Source organism: Papilio machaon, chromosome 3 (genome assembly GCF_912999745.1).
Source record: "Papilio machaon chromosome 3, ilPapMach1.1, whole genome shotgun sequence".
NCBI lineage: Eukaryota > Metazoa > Arthropoda > Insecta > Lepidoptera > Papilionidae > Papilio > Papilio machaon.
In genome coordinates, this window is record NC_059988.1 from 5,940,757 (window position 1) to 5,962,615 (window position 21,859).

The 21,859-nt window shown below is 32.9% G+C and overlaps 1 protein-coding gene across 1 annotated transcript in view; it reads right to left on the reverse strand.

Annotated features, from left to right (window-relative positions):
* LOC106720455 overlaps positions 1-18,324 on the reverse strand; it is a 32,207-nt gene extending 13,883 nt beyond the window's left edge. The window contains exon 1 of the mRNA XM_014515167.2: positions 17,968-18,324. The gene's annotated coding sequence lies outside the window, so the exon portion shown is untranslated. The remainder of the gene's footprint in view (positions 1-17,967) is intronic.
* Positions 18,325-21,859: the final 3,535 nt, after the last annotated feature.

Genomic DNA, 21,859 nt, shown 5'->3' on the forward strand with positions numbered 1-21,859 from the left:
AGATTTAATAACGTTTGAAATATATATGATAAATACATAAATATTAAAATGCATCCATTAAAAGCGAGGTTTACAAGCAGTAGTTATATTTCGACTTGATGAATGACCTAGTAGTTTATTCGTTGACTGAATTATGTACTGTACGAATATTTATAACGATAAAGTTATCCAACCTCGAAGTCCGAACCTCACAAATATCAAGGTATTACTAATATCTATGCGAAGGTCCATTTGACACTTTATAAATGAACAGTGGTAAACACAGCACGATTCATCAATGATCAATTTGTCGTGACTAAAAGACATAAATAGCTAGCGCCGAACGGCCTTACATGAACCTTCACACATTAAGTTATTTTATTATTTGGCATTTCGAATCGATTGTAATTCGATATAACTTTAATGTCTTTATAAAATTGACTCAAACTTCGAAGGTCGTCTGCAAGATTGAATAAAATACAAATTTACAATACCAAAGTTATTGGCATCGTACACAAAATTGGTAAAATCAACATTTTGTGATTTTTTTAGGTTATTTTTTTATTTTTCCAGTAATAAATTACAAAAAATATATACTACCAAATTTAATCACTGTGTGATAAATACAACTCGAGATACACGTGATTGAATGTAATACGCTCTCCTGTAAAAATTGCACTTTTTAGTTACTTCAGTTTACGTAGGGACGGTCGAAATGAAATAGTAATCGTAACGTTGTCACGCAGCATACAAAAGACATAAACGACTTAAAACAGACGATAATTTTCGTCAATATTACAAATAATAGTGGTAAGAGAACTTTATAGCGTTTCTAGTCACTTATTTCTGAAGAATATTATTTAATTTAAATCAATTCTGAACTTTGGGACCATCAATTACAAAATATTTTAACAAAAATACGTTATTTAAATTTGAATATGTAAATTACATTTTCAATTTATTAAGATTACAGTCAAAACCGTTTATGGCGACATCGTTTAGAACAACATACCGGTTAAATTGACTAAAATCAAAGGTCCTGGCTGAATGTTATATACATATCTTTCCTATTAATACCTGTCACCGGTTGTTACAACTATCGGTTTTTACGACTCAATATGAGTAGTCCCTTCGATGTCGTTATAACAGATTTTGACTGTATTATGTTTTCATTAAAATAGGATATCATCAAAATATGCTTGATAGACTGATAACTATAAAACACTGGCAGTTGCCCGCGACTTTGTCCGTGCTGAATTAAAAAAAATCAAATAATAACTATAGTCTATGTCACCTGGGGATAGTGTAGCTTCACAACAGTGAAAAAAAATTTCAAATCGGTTCAGTAGTTTCGTAGCATATTCAATGCAGACAATGAAATCTTTCCTCTTAATAATACTAGTATACCATAGATATGTAGATATACGGTTGGTTTTCGAAATATATTTCTCATTAGAGGCGTGATCTTCTCAAGAATTCGTTAGCTCAGTGTTATTAAATTATTAAAATCTCCGCTTTTAAATTATCATAGAATAAATTTACTAACAATGTCATGAATAAATAATTAAAAACAAAATATTTCAAAAATATATACAGTCAAAACCGTTTATGGCGACATCGTTTAGAACAACATACCGGTTAAATTGACCAAAATCAAAGGTCCTGGCTGAATGTTATATACATATCTTTCCTATTAATACCTGTCACCGGTTGTTACAACTATCGGTTTTTACGACTCAATATGAGTAGTCCCTTCGATGTCGTTATAACAGATTTTGACTGTATACAAATAACAACAAACATGCAATTCAGAATTGAATGAATCTTCACTATCTGCATATTGTTTATGATATACCAAAAAATTATTTCTTGGAAAATAAAATTTAATACTAAAATTACAATTTCAAGATTGTGTAATTACTAAATAAATTTGTACATATTTCATGAAATAAAATTGTTTCAATTACAACAATGTACTTAATTTCACAGACCATTAAATTGTAAATCTTAGCAACATAATATGAAATCATTTAATATAGCACACTATCTCTTCGTTCTACTTAACAACGCCACAAATAATTGGAGCGGAAGACAAATTCTTACGCCTTTAGTAATATAAATTGCATTAAATCGCTTATTGAATGAAAACAGATAAATTGTTGTTAAACTATCGCAAATCTATTTAAAGGTTGATTGTTTACTCTTAAAACTAATTTCACATTGTTAATAACTTCTTTCGAATGAAGCTTTGAGAATGATAATTTTGTTTAAGGATAGTTTTACTTTATAATGAATTAATTTTTGAATCCTTTTTATCTTTTGTTTCTGAGAACCAAATCCCTATATAAAATATATCGTCATCACTCTCATTATTATTGAAAAGTGAGATAACAATCTGTCCTATACAAGAATATTGGTCTCAGAAACCAACGATTAGACTTACAAATACAATTACAGTTTAAATACTTAAACCAAATACATTCGCAATCCTTAATTAATGTGCCGTATTTTGTATCATTGTTATAAATAACGGACCACAAGCAATTTTTCTATTGTGTAACTATTTCGTAGTTATTTTTGTATCACACAATAGCTGCTACACTAACTGAACCAGATAAAGTTTGTAAAAATTTAATAGCTTTTATGTAAACCGAATTACAAAGAAGACCTTTTAAAAACAAATGAATGCTCACTGACGCAGTTCAGATATAAAAGATCGGGTAATAAATGTTCGTTAACTTTTAATCAATTCTCTTATTACACGATAGATCAAACAAAGAGTTCAAACGGTAATAACTGTGACCTAGACTCTGAGTCTAGACTTTATGGTAGTTAAACAACGTCTAGTGGTAGTAATAACAGCACGTTACTACAGCATCTATAAGGTTTATAAGAGCAATTTCTATTACTTATTACTCAACGAGTTTGTTTTGCACGCTTGAGGCCGAGCAGCCGGTTACCAACCTTGTCTCCCCCTTTCCTCCCCCAACCCCTCCCACCATCCTTGATATACACTTTCACTCGCTGCGGCCTTCCTACGTACTTTTGACAGCCTTAAATAATACGGATGTACGTGTACCGTTCTCGGAATTAAAGTATTTTCGGAGACGCTGTTTTTGTCATCTTTGTTTCCGTTCAGATGTAATAATAAAATGTGGTACGTAATTAAAAGCTTATATTCACTGATGGAAATAGACTCTTCTCAATGCCTACCACATTAGGCGGTCATACCCGTATATGTCTTGAGAAATTAATAAAGAAATCAATTTTTTATAACAGAAGGGGGCAAACTAACGGTGGGAACACGGAGGTGATCATCGACGTTCATGGATGTCTGCAACATCAGAGGAATTTAAAATGAGAAATTTTATTCAGTCCGTGGAATCCCTGGTATTATAGGAAACTAAAACGAATTGAAACGTATAAAACTGGACATCGACTACTTTTACTTCTTTGCCCTTTTTTCTTCTATTTATTGTCCGAGACTCCATTCACGCGGAATTAAAAAAAAACATGTGATCTTCCAAACTATGTTCTATATGAAATGCATTGAGCCGTTCGAGAGATAACTAATAACAAATATACAAACTTTCGCATTTATAATATTAGCAAGAAGTAAGATTAAGCAGAACGTAGAAAAAAAGAACAAAACCTTAATGGAACCGTGATTTATACGAGTAATATACATTTTAATCTTGCTTAAGAAATTTTATAATTTCAAATGCATTTAAAAGGTTAGATAAAAGATTTTTGAACCCACCAACGTCCCGATTTAAAATTGTGGATAAAACATTTTGTTACTTTAATACATTGCTCATCCTTATGCAAATTCTTAAAGTCGGCAGATTACTCAGGCACGTATCATCCTCGCGTCCGGGTTAAAAAAAAGATATTAAAATACCGGTTTATAACAACAATATAACGCGCGAAATATACTTTGTTGAATTCTTTACAAATATCACTTGATCTCCTTCTCGTTTATACATATCAGAAATGTTGGTGAAAAAACGGCCTTATTGTATTCAACTGAAAATTTTATAGTTTTAAATTAAAAAGTAATAAAGATGATACATCTCGCACCCCAGGTCCCTGACCTAAAAATATGTTAAGGGGAACGAGAGGGTGGCTTAGCGTCGCATAACAAAAACACTGTCTTATTTCTGAAATCAAAATCTCCGTTTAAAACATATTATTAACTGTGTATAGTCAAAGGTAATGAAATGGATGACGATATGATGAAACCAACGATCAGAACATATTTTGCTACTTATGTAACAAAATTATTATAATTTTCACGTTTACAGCAATTTTGAGGGTTAAATAGTTTCATTAAGGCCGGATAAATAAGCCCCTAAATAAATATTATTTTGCTTTTAGCTTTTAAAACGGCTCTTAAAACAGGTTATCAATTAGTCTTTTTTATTGTTAATATGGATGGACACTTTAACAAAATACTATATTCGAATGCAATAGACAACAAAGGAACAAGTGAATCAGTGATAATGTAGCTACAAAACAGAAAACTGGTTTTTACTAGAAAAAATGTAGTCACGTTTCGCAATTGATTAAGTGGCTCTAAACACAGACCCGGGTTGCCTCATGCGTTTTTAGTATATTATATATCTTTAGATTTCGTTAGTTTGACCATTCATTATAACATAGTGAAACTAATTAAATTGGTACTGATTATTATAAAGTTTTGGAAACTTGTGAAAAAACATATTTTGAAGACTAAAAATATGAACCAACCAAGTATTGCATTTAACTACATATTCTTCACGTATTTGAATTCAGCAATAAGGAAGAGCGATGAGAATATAAAAACTAAATAAAAACATAGATGCAATTATGTTGAAACTTAACATGAGCGATGCAACAACACAAAAAGAACTAAAAAACATGTAATACTTAAAATTCCTGCAAAAATTTATGACAAGGCTACTAAATGAGTGAAAAATCTATGTAAAGCATATAGTCATCCCTGTCATTATATTTGACAAAACAAAGATAATATGTTTTAAAGTGGAATTTTGGTCTTAGAAACCCACGATGAGTGTTATGAAAATGCGATAGGATTTCTAAACAACATTGATCAATATAATATTATGCAAGCATTCGTAGTTCATTAGTAGAAAATTGATACTGCAGTGGGGTCTCATTTATTTTGACCTTATATGTTAATCAGAATGGATTTGATGTTAGTCTGTGGAAACCATTTATTAGATAGCAAGATAGAGGTAAGTGAAAACTTTGTACATGAAACAAGATAAAAGATTTTTTAAGTAGTTGTATGTCAAACAGCAACTAAAATAATAAATGCATCAATACAAAGAAAGCTGATATTAAGAATTAAATTAAATTTAAAAAAAAAACCGTATCCTTCAATCGTTGTGCAAAGGACGGGCTGGCTTTTAATGATTCAAGTCTCACGACCCTGTTCTTCCTTCAGTGATAAAGATTTTTTTTCGGATACTTGGAAAAGGAATTTGAGAAAGGTTCAATAAATTAATTTTATCTTGAGCAGTTTACAGATCTCTGACGTCGATTTGTAAACTACAAAACATTCGTGTTCTGTGGCTTTTGTCAAGTTATTTCCATTTATCTAACCTAAATCTATATACAGTTGTATGGAATTTATCAATAACTAGCTTTTTATATCTCCGCATTGATCATGCGCGCAATAACAACTAGTTCACCTTTTTTTGCGTCAGCAGTACCAACACTGAGAGCTGATTGGTGCATACTTTCGATTTCATAGCAGCAGGCGACCTCGGCGCACCACGCCTTGCCAACTCCGCTCACATACCATACTTGGTCGTGATCCTAAACTAGTTTGTCGACTGACGGCTGCGCTGTTGCAGTTGCTGTATACATTGGAATATTCAACTAGTTCAAACAATGAAATAGTCATCAATTTTATTGCATTCCTTAGACGAAGAAGTAGTTATTAAGTTATTATAAATGTACTAATTAACAAGTATGTAATAAATCCAACTAATACTTCCGTTATTTATCTGTTTAACAAGAATGATGGCATATTTTTGGGAAAATCCAAGTCCTGAAATGGACTTCTAAATGATTATCTAGACTATTTAAAAATATAAATTTATTATTTCATATTATTTATTCGCGGTAAAAATACATATAGGGCTTTTCAAAAATATGAGTACCAAAGAGAGTGTAAACTTTGGACGGCACTAACACGCGCTAACAGCGCAGAAAATAATGCCCTATAATATGCCTTGCATTCAATTATTCAAACTTTCGTGAGACATTATCATTAACTTATATAGGAACGGCTAAAACAGTCACGTATACCTATATATTATATCCGGTATAGTCACCGACTAGTTCCGAGCCCTTCTGGGGCCCGCCCCGTCGTCGCTCACTGACGTGGCGACGGGCGCGTCCGCAAAATAATACCAGTCCCACTCACCCTGATGAAGGGCCACCGAAGGGCTCGAAACTAGTCGGTGACGACACCGGATATATATACGTGAGTGTTTTAACCGTTCCTATATAAGTTAATGCCTTGCATTCATTCATCTACTTTCCGGTCAGTGACGTCAAAATCGGTCTAGCCGTTCCGGAGATTACCCGGAACAAATATGCCCTTGCCGACAGACAGACAGACATTATATTGCACACAGACACTCTATGTATGTATATGCGTATTCGCAATTTAGAAAAATTTACACATACATTTATTTTTTAGTTACAAAATACACGAAATTTTAGTAAGTTATATTGTTGTTATCAATTTGGACATTTTTTATGTTGAAAACTGTTCTGGTCTAATTATGGTTTGCCTGTTTTTGCGCTTTAACATTACTCAATAAAACCTTGATAAAATAACGTAAAAGCATTCTTTAAATGATACAATGGTATATTAGCCTTTAGTTTGTATATGAACAATAAAATAATTTTAATGGAGCGATTGCATGAGAGAGCGTCGGTGGCTCAGGGGTTTAAGCACTTGACTTGCAATCTGCAGGTCCTGGGTTCGAATCCCGCCATGTACCAATGTGTTTTTCGATTTTCGATTTACATATGTACATTTATCCGACGTTCTTACGGTGAAGGAAAACATCGTGATGCAACCTGCATATATCTGAGAAGAAATTCAATGATATGTGTGAAGTCAACCAACCCGCACTTGGCCAGCGTGGTTGACTATGGCCTAGTCACTCCTAAATTGGGGTAGGCTCCGAGCCCCTCGGTGGGGACGTATAGTGAGCTGATGATGATGATGATGATGATTGCATGACAGTAAGAACTGAACTGTGGATGTAAAATTACACACATTAATAAGACCTTACAGTTTCCTTACCTATACATCTTTCTTAAAGGATTCGTAAGGTTGTTGCAAATTGAGTAAAACTAAGAAGATATAGATAACAAAAGAGTTCAAAGAAATCAGATCTCCTTAGTATTATACATTTAATTATATTGAGATCTTTTGTTTCAAAATTTAAAAAAAAAAATTCTCCTAATATCTGTATTGCCCATTTTTTATTATGTAACAAAAAAAATTAAGAATGTTTAATATCCGAAAGGATTTCTTTGTCAAATAATTTACGAATGTGCTAGAACGTTTTAAAGTGTAGCAAATTTATCTGATTTTATGTGACTTTTAATATTATAATTAAAACTTTGAACGAACGAAAATCAAAACAACTTAAAATACAGGTTGTATGTCGGCATAAGGAATAATTAAACATGTTGCTTGACTGGTGCTAATTTATGAAAGTCAATTGGTGTATTAGAGCACGCAGCTTGTACGTGCTACATTACATTAGTGAGTTTTCATTGTCAAAATACTCATACAAAAACATATTCGTCCATTTTCGTGTCTTAAAAAAATTGCGTTAATATATTCTTTTACAATTGTGTGTACCTGAACAAAGTCTCTCTCCAAAGGTTGTTGACACATGCAATCTTGGTTTAATCATACATCTATTTTTTTTTTGTTGATCCTAGTTTATATTTTATATTTGGCTTCACTTTAATATTTGTATAATTTTAAAATGAGATAGATTTTATTCAAAAACTCGATATGAACACGTCGCAATTTGTTTGAATTCGCCTTTTTATAAACATGCTACATATGAATACAGTTAGCGGAAAATATAAAAGTCAGTCATGTGCGAAAAACATGCTCAGATATTTATGCCGCTGCTATTTTGAAACCCACTAGATATCAAGTGATTATCACAGCCCATTAATATCAAAATCACTAAATTAATTACAGATAGGTTGAGATAGAAATTACATACATAAATTTTATTTTAATCATATTGTTAGTTGCAATAATTTAAATATAGACAGTAAAAGCTTTTATGTTTGATGTATATGTTTTTTTATTACTTCCAGTACTCAAGGGAATACTAGTCTTTTGGTCAGAGAGACCATGATATAGATTTCTAATAGAAAACATTAAGGGAGTGCACTTCAAAATTCTGAGAGTGGCAGATTAATTTGAATTTATTCTAAATTAAATAAAATGTGTCTTAAAATTTGCGTTACACCAAAATCGATTTCGACCAGAGTAACATTGATCGTGCAAAAACACTTTTATGTTTTGTGATAAAATAAAATTAAATACCAAGACCAGTTCGATACCTGCTGGAGCCTTTACGGATGTTTTGACCTTGAAGAGCTCGCTCTTTTAATGGATTCGTTCTGATTCACAATAATTTTAACAAATAAAATGCAAAACAGTCAGACAAGTTCATATAATTTTTATGATTAAATTTTCGAATTGGACTTTATAGTTGTCTTGAATTAATTCCGGCATTCGTACATGTTTTATAACCAATAAACTTTTTTTATAGGATAACGACTCGTCTGATGTAGAATGATGACTGTCGTCCATAAACTTCTGTAATAATAAACTGATTTAAACAGTTTTAAACTAACCATGAGTTGGTTAAATGTATTTTTATTTAAAGTTGCCAATAATGTTAAAGTCATGAAATAGCAACAAATGATTTCAAGTTTTAATAACTTATGAAAGCGACCCTTAATTGATGGTATTATTTTTCTTTTAAATAAAAGATTTCCCGTATCAGTATTATAAAGAGGGAGTTCCAATATTTCTCTCCGTACAAACGACTGTGGATTGACGTAAAAAGTATAAAATAAGATATTTCATATCGAGATATAGAGCGGGGGAGCAAAGCCCCTGTCAAACGAGGTGAGGGCGAAGTTTTACAATATAAAGTTACTTTCCTTTGAGCAATTCTTACTTCCGTATCATCCAAATACACGTGAAATATGACAGGCAGAAATATTAAATGGCATTTGTAAGTTGGCAATAAGTTGGAGGAAAAGTAATTCATTTTCGGAAAATTTTGTCGTCAAGTTGTTTAGTCTCAAATAAAATGATATGAGAAAAAGTTTAATTAACGTAGCTTTAATAAATGTACTATATTATATATTTATTTGCAAGTTTTGGTACTTGAAATAATATGATACAAGTAGAATGAAAAATCTATTGTTTAATACTAAATTATTAGATGCTAAATAATAATATTAGATATTATATAACTTAAATATTAATAAAAACAATTATTCTAATAATCAAATTGTTCTTTTCGTATTCATATCGTTCTTTCTTAACGCCGGCAGTCCGTCCAAGTCCGACGTAATATTGTGAACTTTCAACAGATTCCCAGCTCTTGCGGTGAGCCGGTTGAGACATCAACCTCAAGATTTGCATATTCGACATTTACCTACGCTATGAGAGCTGCATGATAATGACGCTACGTCGTGTTGGAACTCTTATGTGTGCATTCGAATTAGGAATAGTCGAGGACGTTTATCTCCTAACCTTTTCAGTGACATGCTCTTAAAACAATTAGGTCTCAAAATTTTCATAGCAATATACGTGTTAAGTTATAGATATTATGGTGACTGGTAACGATATCTTAAGTGAGAAGAGTTTAAATTCCTTGAATTTGACTCTACATATCTTGATATTAACTAGTCTTGACTTTATTATTATTGTCTTCTTAGTTTTTTAAATACTTTGCAGTAAAAATGTTAAATGATTAGCCGTGTTAGGTAAGATTCGTGAAGAAAACTAGGCAAATAGTTTGCGTACATATCTAAAATTTCATTCCCGGCGCGGCGGGGCGGCCACATTCCGCGCTCCCGCCGCGATGACGCCGCTACCGTCTTTCTCCGACGGCCATTTTGTCAAATATTCGCAGTTCGCACGCACAGACTAAATTTTCCTATTTAATTTATAAGCTGATTCAAATAAGATAAATAAAAACCTCCTCGACGTAGCGAAAGCGTTCGATAAAGTATGGCACAACGGGCTTATATACAAGCTATATGAGTACGGAGTACCCGACCGTCTCGTATGCATAATACGAGACTTCCTAAGTAATCGCACGTTCCGCTACCGCGTCGAGGGAGTGTGCTCACAATTGCACCCCGTTCGAGCCGGGGTGCCTCAAGGTTCGGTGTTAGGGCCTGTTCTATTTACCTTATACACAAACGACATTCCCCGCGTACACGGTGTAGAGCTTGCTCTATTCGCCGATGACACCTGCGTATACACATCTGGTCGTTCACCCGAAGCTATATGTCGACGTCTCCAAACCGCTGCCAACACGTTAGGTGCCTGGTTTCGGAAATGGAGGATCGAAATTAATCCTAGCAAAAGCGCGGCGCTCTACTTTTCACGCCAGAAAGGGGCTGCTCTTCCGTCCATTAAACTCATGGACAGCCCAATACCTTGGGAAGACCAAGTTAAATACTTAGGTGTCATATTAGACTCTAAACTTAACTTCTCCGCTCATGTGACCCGGGTCAGGAACCGCGCGGCTTTCATCCTAGGTCGTCTTTCCGCGTTGATTAATAGAAAGAGTAAAATGTCCCTTCGGAACAAGGTGACACTCTATAAATCAGTAGTTCGTCCCGTCATGACATATGCTAGTCCGGTATTCGCGCACATCGCCCCGAAACAAATACATCGACTTCAGGTGATTCAGAATAGATTCATGCGTAGAGCCACGGGAGCCCCGTGGTACATGCGCAACAGCGATCTCCATATAGACTTGGACTTGCCCACCATTGCCCAACACCTGAAGTTGGCGTCTCGTCGTTATTTTGACTCTGCCGTCGGTCATCCTAATCCGCTAGTTGTAGGTGCCGCCACCTACAATCCAATCGCGCTCGGTAAGTTTCGTCGGGATTATCGTAGACCTAGGCACGTTCTTGACTTTCAAGACGATGCAATTACTATCGCCCAGGCTAAGCTCAAACATCACAAACAGATCACACGCCGCAGTCGATGTCGGCTGCGACAATCATTCTCGCGATACGGCCTCATAGCAGGCAGGTTTTCTCCTATTAATAGTAGAAGCGTTGCTGGAGTTTCTTCCGCCACTTCTTCTCCCAGCGCTAACGCTTTCCGAAGTGGTAGTAATGTTAGCTGTATTAATAATAGCAATCAGATAATAGCAACCGATCAAGCCGAGGTTCGGCCCTCTCGGGCACCCTTGAATCGGAATGCTAAACGCGTAATGAGTGACAGCCCAAGCCGAGGTCCCCTCTCGGGGGCCCTTGCGCCCAGTCACTCCATGGAGCGTCCACCGAAGCGACCTAAGAGCTCGGTGACCTCCCAATCCGGTAATAATAACGAAGTAACAGCCCGAGCCGAGGCTCCTGAGGGAGCCCTCGAGCCTAGTTACTCTTAAACGAGGTTTAGGCTAAGCGCCATCTGCGCCCGGCCACCTCAAGCCCGGTGAAACTGTAAATGCCTCCTCAAGGCAAACAGTGACTACTCAGTCACAAAAAAAAAAAAAAAATTTCGCGTGCACTTCTTACAAACGTACGACGACGTTTAATAGTTGTTTTCATTGACGGTTATTATTGATAAATAAAAAGTTTTTAATTATAGTTATTAAAGTTTTTAATAACTATAATAAAAATACAATTTTTTCATTATCGCAATCTGTACCAAATTTTCGTTTTTTATTTCCACTTGAGCAGTATCCATGACCGTTTTGATGTTGACTTTAGATTCTCGATTGTTCGTCCCACGAGCAATGTATTCTGAATATTTCCAATTGTAATTTGATAGTTTTACCTTTAATTCATTTTATTTTACTTAGTTTGAGGATTTAAAATCAAATCTTAAATGTCTACTTTAAAGTAACAAAAGAAGTACAGCAATTTTCAGTTGATTTAAGAGATTTAAGAAAGCACAGTGTGTTCTAAATGTAATCTGATTGTTTTAGAAGAACGAAAGGATTTACTCAAGGATTGTGCGCTGTATCGAATAGATTCGAATGCTTAGAATTTAACAGTATAGATATCGTACGATGGCATTAGGCAAATGAAATGCTAAATGTTCATTTTATTGTGAAGTAGGATAACGGGATAAATTCATTCTGTATGTATCTTTGACGATTTTAGAACGCTGAAAACGAAATCTTAAGTAAAACTGTAAGTAGAACCTATTTACTATTCATATTTATTTGTAAAAATCAAAGGCTTGTATGACAAAATCCTATTGTAAACATATGGCATAAATATTTTCGAACATAATGTGAAACTTTGAGTGAAACGAACCGCAAATAAAGTTATGGAATATTTTGTTATATTAAAAACATTTGCCAAACCACAGCACATTTGTAAACAAACATATCTCCACAAACTTTATTTTACTACTAACCTGACGCAGCCATACTACACTCTCAGTTTCATACATATTATGTAGCACATATATAAATATGTAACGTCTTTTTTGTCCAAAAATATCCAGTTTATTGTCTTGTATAATTTGTATTGTACTTAACAATGTGGAAAGAAATATTGTAGCTAATTTTAGATGCTTCGAGGAATTCGGCGAAGGTGAAAGTAAACAATTTAGAAAGCATTTCTTTGTCATCTATCGGTATTTACATTAGAAATCCGCTGAGCGCAGGTGCTGCTTTCTCACTGAGATGCCGCGGATCACCAAATATAGAAAGGTTCTTATTTGATAACTGTCATGCGTAAATTGATATAATTTGGTTTCTAAATTAATGAACCCATTAGCACACCCAAAATACACACAGCCAGATCACATTGGTATCGTATTATTATTAAAAAGCATTTTCGGTAGAATAATACTAGTATCAAAATCAGAATGTTTAAAAAAGCCGATCGGCCCAACTCCTCAGAATCATCCTTTCGAATCTTTTTGCTCATAGGCGTCTATTTTTGGAAAGAAACTAGACCCAAGGCTGCCATCAATCTTCTTATTGTTGCAAGTTTTCATTCTTTAATTTTACGTTATAAAAAAATCGTAAAAAGAAAATCGTTAAAATCGTTGCTTAAACTCGTTTCGTAGTTATTAATCTTAATCACTACTACACTTGCAAACTTAAATACACATTATTTAGCACAAGAGCATGAGTACTAAGTAAATTACACTGAAGCTAGCCAGCTATAAGATTTTAATAGCGTGAGACAAGGGATGCTGGAATGTTGAACGATAGCATTTCTCTTGCGGGTTTAATAGTTTAGTGCTAAGTAAATCAAATATACGTTAAGTGCTTAGCAATGAAAAGAGAAAATATTAAGACAATCTATGTAGTGCAATTAGAGAAGTTTTGGATGTTTCGTCAGTGCTTCTAGTTTTGTAAATGATATGATTTTCTAGGAAAATATTATTCATGTAAAATTATAGGATTATTAACGGAAATTTTCAAATTTTCAAAGGTTGAAACACTATCTGAGACCTAAGGAATTCTACTCATATTTTTTTCACGCATAATAATTTTCATAAAACGCTCCATGTCTAATTCACTTAATAACAAAAAATAAGAGCGCATCTCAATAAGGAGCAAATGCATTCCTTAACGATGCAAACATTTTCTCTTAAATGACTTAATTGAAATATTCAGAGAAGCCAGGACCCGAAAACAAGATGGCATGCTCTATTGGCGTTTTAATATTGAGTTCGAAACACGTGACATAATGTAATGTCAGAAATGGTTGAGAATTAAAATTATAAAAGTATACTGCAGTGTTTCTCTTAAATAAATGAGCTTTGCTTTCAAGTGGCATTTATTGCCTTATCTCAAAGTGAATGATAGCATTATATCCCGGACAAAAACTCGTGCCGTGTTTTTGAACCTTGGCACGATATCTTGGAATACAGCCAATGTCATTGTGCGAGCATTTTTATAGAGAAAAAAAAAACTAAATTAATTCCGTAACTAAGCATTTATTAATATTATTCCAGGCTTTATTTTTAGTTTATATTTGATATACTTAGGTTTACTTAACCCTTATGGGTGGCTGTGTAAGAACAATACGATTTATTAACTTCGTTTCCATTTTCTGTTCAAATGATCTTTGTTTAAAGCTCTTGCGTCAATTTTTGCATTGAAATTTGTTTTTTGGCTCTATAAAAATACTGTGAAACTACGCATACCATCCGTCACTTTAGTACCTCATTAACGTAAAGAATTCATTATAAAAGAAAAGCTTAAATTCTTTAGTTTAGATATAAATTATTACATTTATACACTTAGCATTGTTTCTTATTATATGATACACGTAGAGTATGAATGGAATCTGACTCTACATGAAAGAGCGATTGCGTATCGACTATTAGATATGTACGCACATTGCTTTACACTCACTAACCTTATAAGTTAGTGATAGGAAATGAGGTACCTAGTACGAATATTTGCAACACGAGACTTTATAACGTCATCGAAATAATATGTCAAAATTTTTATAAAATATAAATATCGGCATACTTTGCTCCTTGCAGGGTCGCTGCACAAATTTTATTACATATCTTGTCAACGACGATTCCCACGAATAATCGTACTAGACCCTCTGGTATACTAAAGAGCAGTAGCAATCCGTACATTCATACTTATGAGTACAAAAATAATTAATAATATTCAACGCACATCGGTGTCCTTCGGTCCTATTCACTCGCTGAAAGTGGCTCACGTAACAAAGGAACGGTAACCTAATACGTGACGAGAAATATGATGCATTATATACATTCTTTATTATATTCTATTGTTGTGGACCCCATTTACCGATTAATTGGTTCCGATGTATTCGTACATATGCGAATCGTTCATGACTTTCGTAGCATCGTATATAGCGAGGTGAAATCGTGAATCCGTTCCCCGTACGCAATTTACGACTAATTGATTACATGATTAAGTCTTGTTAAGTGTTCGTACTTTGTTTTACGTTACTTCAGTACTTGTACATAGTTTTACTCGTCATTATGTTTAAAAAAAAAAGTTAAAATAGATAACAAACATTTAACCACTAAAACAAATGATCTTATTATGCATCTTATCATGATATTACCTTAACGAATCGATCTAGCCATTTAGGTAAACTATAGCCATCCAACTGGAATTTATGAATTTATTTTCCAACAATAAGACAATCATATCGCCCTACCCATAAATCCAAATAATAAATTCAAACACAAAAAACAATATTGACTTTATTTCTCTGCAACTTTAACTCTACTTTATTTTAATTATAACCATGAAATAATTACAATCGGTTAAAGTGAATGAGTAAAACTTGAATCATTAAAATACTCATCAAATATTGCCCTGAAATGTTCAAGTGTATTTTCTGTACAAGTCGCTTGAATAGAGTTTCAAAGCCTAAATCTAATTTGCAATTAATCTTGAAAGCATAAATTATATAGACCGTAGGAAGACTAGAGGCGTGTTACTTAAGTATGGAATTCATGAAGATTATATTTAGACGCTGAATTCGTACTCGTATATATAAATTAAACTTGCAAGTAAATTTACTGGGATAGAGTATCATTTTGTGACTTCAGAGAGTAGAATGTAAAATGTATATTTTGTATATATATATATTGCATTGGATTTATATAAATTCTTGTATCTTACTATCACAGCTTACAATATTTATTATAAAAATGTATTGTATGAATTGCTAACTGAAATTTTTATAACAAAATATATTACAAAAATTATTTTCTATTATTTAAAGAACTAAAATTTAAAAAAAGATAAACTTTTCGTCAAGATAATTCATACGAACCCAAACTCGATGAGGTTGTGTCGCTTAATTGCGAAGTTCCTATGGCGACCTTCCAGCTCCATCATCAGATTAGTACCATCTCATTATAATATTACATTGTCACGAGATTTACTACACATGTATGTAAAATTTCAACTGAATTAGTAAGCGGGTAGTTAATCAAATTAAATAAGCAAGATATGATGACAAACATCAGGAATGGTGAAACTAAGTAAAATCTTGTGAACATGTGTTGCCAATCTTTGATAAAATTGATATGAAAATTATTCTTTAACTAAGTATATATTTTTACTTTTGAAATATTATATACGTTCAAGTCGCGATGTATTACGTAAGCTTCAAAAAACTCGCGTGGATAATCCGTTTGTAGGAGACGAGACGCAGGCGGCAGGCGGATACCGTGAGACGACCTCGAAGTATCGAGTACAGTTGATCTCTGACTCATATGTGACTCGAGGATTTCATAAACAAAACATAATGCAATTTGAACAACATTAAATTGAATAAAATGTAGATTTAAAATGACACGTTTAGCTACAAAGATAATCTAAAATTTAACTTGCATTAAAAACAGTTGCCTGTTCAAAACAAGTATTTCGGTAGTGAAAACACAGTTATGTTTATTGTAAAACTATTGACTCATTACGTATCAACTTTAACGCAATTTTTTTTTATACTTGTATCTTGGTAGGTATATTTAAGTATGCAGAAATAATTTGTATAAATAATAATAATACTATATTGTATAAGACAATAATTTTATAACAACTTAATGTATTTATTATATAAAATAATTTTATTGTCTTTATGTTTATAGTAAGACAATCGAGTTATAGCCGTGTCACATTCCTGCGTGCTAACAAACTGCTTATTACTTGCAAACATAAAGCCGGATACAGAAAACGAGTTAGGTCAGCCACAGATTATAAACATACATCCATACACTATAATATTGATTTGTTCTTTATTTAAAATTTTATTAGAATGTTTTAGTTTATACTTGCTTCTGGATTCGATCTTAATTTATAGACCCATCTTTATAATGTGTTAGTACATTTTTTTTATTTCGATGTGTAGTAGAGAAGCTTTTAAAAATGGTAGCGCTGTTTTAATGTTTACTTATAATTAATAAAGGTTATAATTGAGGGAAAAATTAGTACAAATATTTCGGTAATTAAATCGAAAATGTTGCCCTTAGAAAGTAAATATTACAGATGAGAATTGGGTATAATATGAAGTTATTATAAACGATGCTGAGAGGGTTGTAATAATGGAGTCATTATTTTCATGGCCATTACAGAGGGATTTCTTACGGTGACTTTTAGTGGTACTATGTATAACCATAAACGATATTATGGTTATCACGACTTAAAGATTTTATAAAAAAATAATAAAGTACGTAGAAACACATTAGCAAATGTTTAAGATAATTAAACAATTATGGTTATGTATATTTTGGACTAGTTGTCGCCTGCAACTCTGTCCGCGCGGAATTAAAAATAAACTTAATAAGTACCCTACGTTTTCTTCGATTTATGCAACCGTTCTGGAGATACCTTCTAACAATCATCCATCCATTCATACATCCAAACATTCTCATTTATACTATTAGTAAGATTATTTTAATCATTTTTGATAACATTGAAGATACCGCCGAATAATACAATATGCAATTATAAACTACATACTCGTAATTATAATTATATGCTAATTAGAAGTTGCTATACTTCGGAAGTGATTTAAAAGAGAACGTATATCCGCTTAAGTTGCCCTTAAGCTTTCTTAGTGCCAATTTACATTGATCACTTAGTATTTATTTATATACTAAAATGTACTAGTTTTTTAAAAGCAGAAGTTATGATTTAATTGTCTTTTTACAATTTGTAACTATTGTTTACAAAATGTCAAACCATCACTTACCTATAAATTGTGTGAAAATCCAATGAAGCAGCAAACACAACACAAAGATGTTTAATTTACGCAAAGAAAAATCAACTCCACAGAATAAGATTACAATATACAGTATAAATAATCACCAGGGTTAAACAAGAAACGCACAATTCAAATATAAGTAGAAACGGCACGATACGTTCACTTAAGTCCGCGGCCGCGACTCGCTGCCGTGAATGGAAAACGTTGGCGTAACATAGAAATGGATACAAACGTTTTATAATCAATGCGTGAGTGTTGCAATATTTACGTAATTTTTGCAGGTTGTCAGGTGGTCGAGAGGACGAGGTATCACGAAACAATCCGACCGCTGCCTGCGAACGCACGGCCCGCACTGCTTGCCCCTAACGGCAAAAGGTCGTTCGTTACCCACATTCTCTTTCCGCGCAAGCCTCCGCAAGTTAGAGCAAGATGCTGCGACGAACTCTCGACTGACATATGTATGCGAGCGGGACGGCGATACCCAGTCTCGCAGGAGAACCCGAATTCGAGACTTGATAGTTTCAACTTAAGACCGTGCGTTGTCATTGTGAATTATTTTGATCGTTGCACAAAAATGTGAGTAAGCGCAAATGTGAACAGCCACTTATATTGAACAATGAACAAAATAATTTGGGTTTTGTCTATTTCCAGAGGTGATTTAATAACAATACCTTTTTGCCTTTAAGTACGAAAGAACTTGTTAACACAAGGTGTGAACTTATAACTATTAGAAAATACAATATCCTGTAAAACAATGAAAATAATAATAATAAATATGGTTCAAGTTGTGGAAAACTTACAACTCGTTCTCCTTTAAATTGGTATTACGAAGGATCTAACGAAAATTATATAAGAAAAATATGAACATGTCACAAGTAACGACGAATTAATTACTTAAGAGTGAGTAGATAATAGAAATGAGTCATGGTGTATCGTTTTTATATCACGTTCAAAGAATCGCAGAGGAACGAATGCAATGTGGACAACACGCTTGCCTTACAAAAGGGCGAATTAATCTCATGGTCCAGTGCCTCTTAATATCGTAGATTCGTAGACAAATTCAAACCCAACTAACACGGCTCTCAGTTGCAATCATCATACGTTATAACTTAGCTGTGTAAATTAATACGTTATATTGACGATAATAAAATTTAAAATTATTACAGCAACATAAATCCTAGAGGGACGGTGTTATAAAGTGATGCCGTTTTGATAGTGTTGTGAATTTTTTTTTTCAATTAGTGAAATTCATGGTCATGGTCATAAGAGCATGTTGACAACTTACCTATTTTCCCCTGCGGTAGCAATTTATGTTTATGGTAGTCTTAAGGTACTCGGCAAATTAAACCCACACCTGTCCCATCCAAATAAGGATTAGGTTTTTCATGATTTACGGTTTCTTTCTAAGGTTAAGGTTTGTAAAATTGTATCTACTATTCAAACATAATATATAATCTTTTCTCACTTTATCCGACCATAAAGTTGCACTTATTTAGAATATTTAAAACAAATATTAGTTGTTAAAGTATTTCTATATGTTATTGAGATAAAAATATTACAAGCAGAACTTATCACGGGCACATAATGAGATCTATTTCTGTATTCCTGCAGAACATCTTAATTGATTTTAAAAATGTCTCCGCTTGACATCCGGGCTTCGTAATAAAATACATTCTATTCAGAAATTATTCATGAATGTAACATACTTAAGAACAGTCCAATTAAGAAGAATCTAGATTCATTCTATGTTTACATCGACATGAATATGATAAGTCTTGTTTCCTTTATATGTTTATATTCACACATACGACTATATAATTAATTTACTATACCCTTAAATAGTAAGAAGTAATGGATTGTCATTATTTATATAATACTCTACAGTACAGTCAGCTTCATAAATATAGTGGCAGTCAAGATATCCAAATATATAGGAACACCTAAAGTGATCAATTATATAAGTACAACCAAAGTTATCAAATTAATTGAAGCATCCACTCTGCTCAAAAAGATCGAAGCGTTCACATCGTCATATATATGAGTACATTCAATGTGCCCATAATTATAGTAACAGACATAGCGTCAATAGTAACGAAGCATCGAAAGTATGCAAAAATATCGAAACATTTGACAAAATTGAACTCTATCTCTATTTGCTTAAGATACACTTTGAAATATACTACTTCTGTTAAATTCATTTGACGCTTTGTATCAACATAATAGGTTGTCCAATAAGTTCGTTCCGATTTTCAATAGGTATCTTAGAATAGACCCGAATATATTACAATTATTGAAAACATATGACATGTTTACTTAACACATACATACTAAAAAGCTTAACTTTAGCCATATTTTGACAAATGGTAGGACACGATTCGTTCTTTTCTATCAGTTTTATAAAAACTGATTTACTTAATTTTTTCCGAAATACATAAGACTTTTTGCTATAAAATCGAACAAATATAATTTAAAAGACGTATGCCAAAACTTAAGGGCCTTTAAAATTTCTCTTAAAAATGGGCACGAACTTTCGGACAACCCAACATTTTTCTTCTTATTATTATAACGCTTAAAATTTATAAATTTACGATCTATGACAGATACCTAATCTACCTATCTGTATATATAAAAGAAAGTCGTGTTAGTTACACTGTTTATAACTCAAGTTCGGTCGAACTGATTTAGCTGAAAATTGATGGGGAGGTAGCTTAAAACTAGGAGACGGACATAGGAACTTTTTATCTTGTGAGCATTTTTTTTATTCCACGCGGACGAAGTCGCGGGTAAAAGCTAGTAAGTAACATCAAATTTTATTCTGTCACAATATGTGCTAGTTTCAGTGTTTTACTATTTTCGCCGCAGTACGTAAGTTTAATGGTTCGAATCCCAGGCTTATAAGGTTTTTATTTTTCAATATTATCAATATATGTATAGAGCTTGATTTATTTTTAATGAAATGGAAAAATCTAGTAATTTACTTAGAATATGTTTTTTACTTAACAAAAACAATTTTAAATTTTTATTTTTGGTGTATTAAATATTTAAATAAAATTAATAACGATTAGGTTCGGCCATCTATACAACTTCTGTTAAATTAATTGACAATTTGTATCAAAATATTTTTCTCTTCCTGTTAGGTATCTTCAGTCCGATTGCAGTAGAATTTTCCAAGCATAGATTTATTACACGTATTCGATGTCGCCAGTGACAGTCCGCGCGGAATTAAATGACGAAACTTACAATAATAAACGTGAACAATAAAAAAACATGCTAATGACGTCTCGGTTAAAAAAAAGGGACAAGGAATATTGTGGTTCCTTAATTTTTAAAGATGTCGAATAGTAACCAATAATTGTTGCGATAAAGTTCAATTTTATATAACGCTTTGTAAATAAAATTAAAAACCTTAAAAATGTAAAAATAAGTTTGGGATTCGAATCGCCAAAACTGCGTATTACAGCGAGCAGTTAAGCCGTAAGGCCAAACGGGCATGTATGGTGACAAATTAAAATTTGATATTGCTTATCTATCTCGTACCTATCTGTCATGCGGGACGTAAACTTGAAGTAAATAGCAAAAAAATGTGTTGATATAAAATGTCAAATGAATTTAACAGAAGTAGTATATTTCAAAGTGTATCTTAAGCAAATAGAGATAGAGTTCAATTTTGTCAAATGTTTCGATATTTTTGCATACTTTCGATGCTTCGTTACTATTGACGCTATGTCTGTTACTATAATTATGAGCACTTTGAATGTACTCATATATATGACGATGTGAACGCTCCGGTGTTTTTGAGCAGAGTGGATGCTTCAATTAATTTGATAACTTTGGTTGTACTTATATAATTGATCACTTTAGGTGTTCCTATATATTTGGA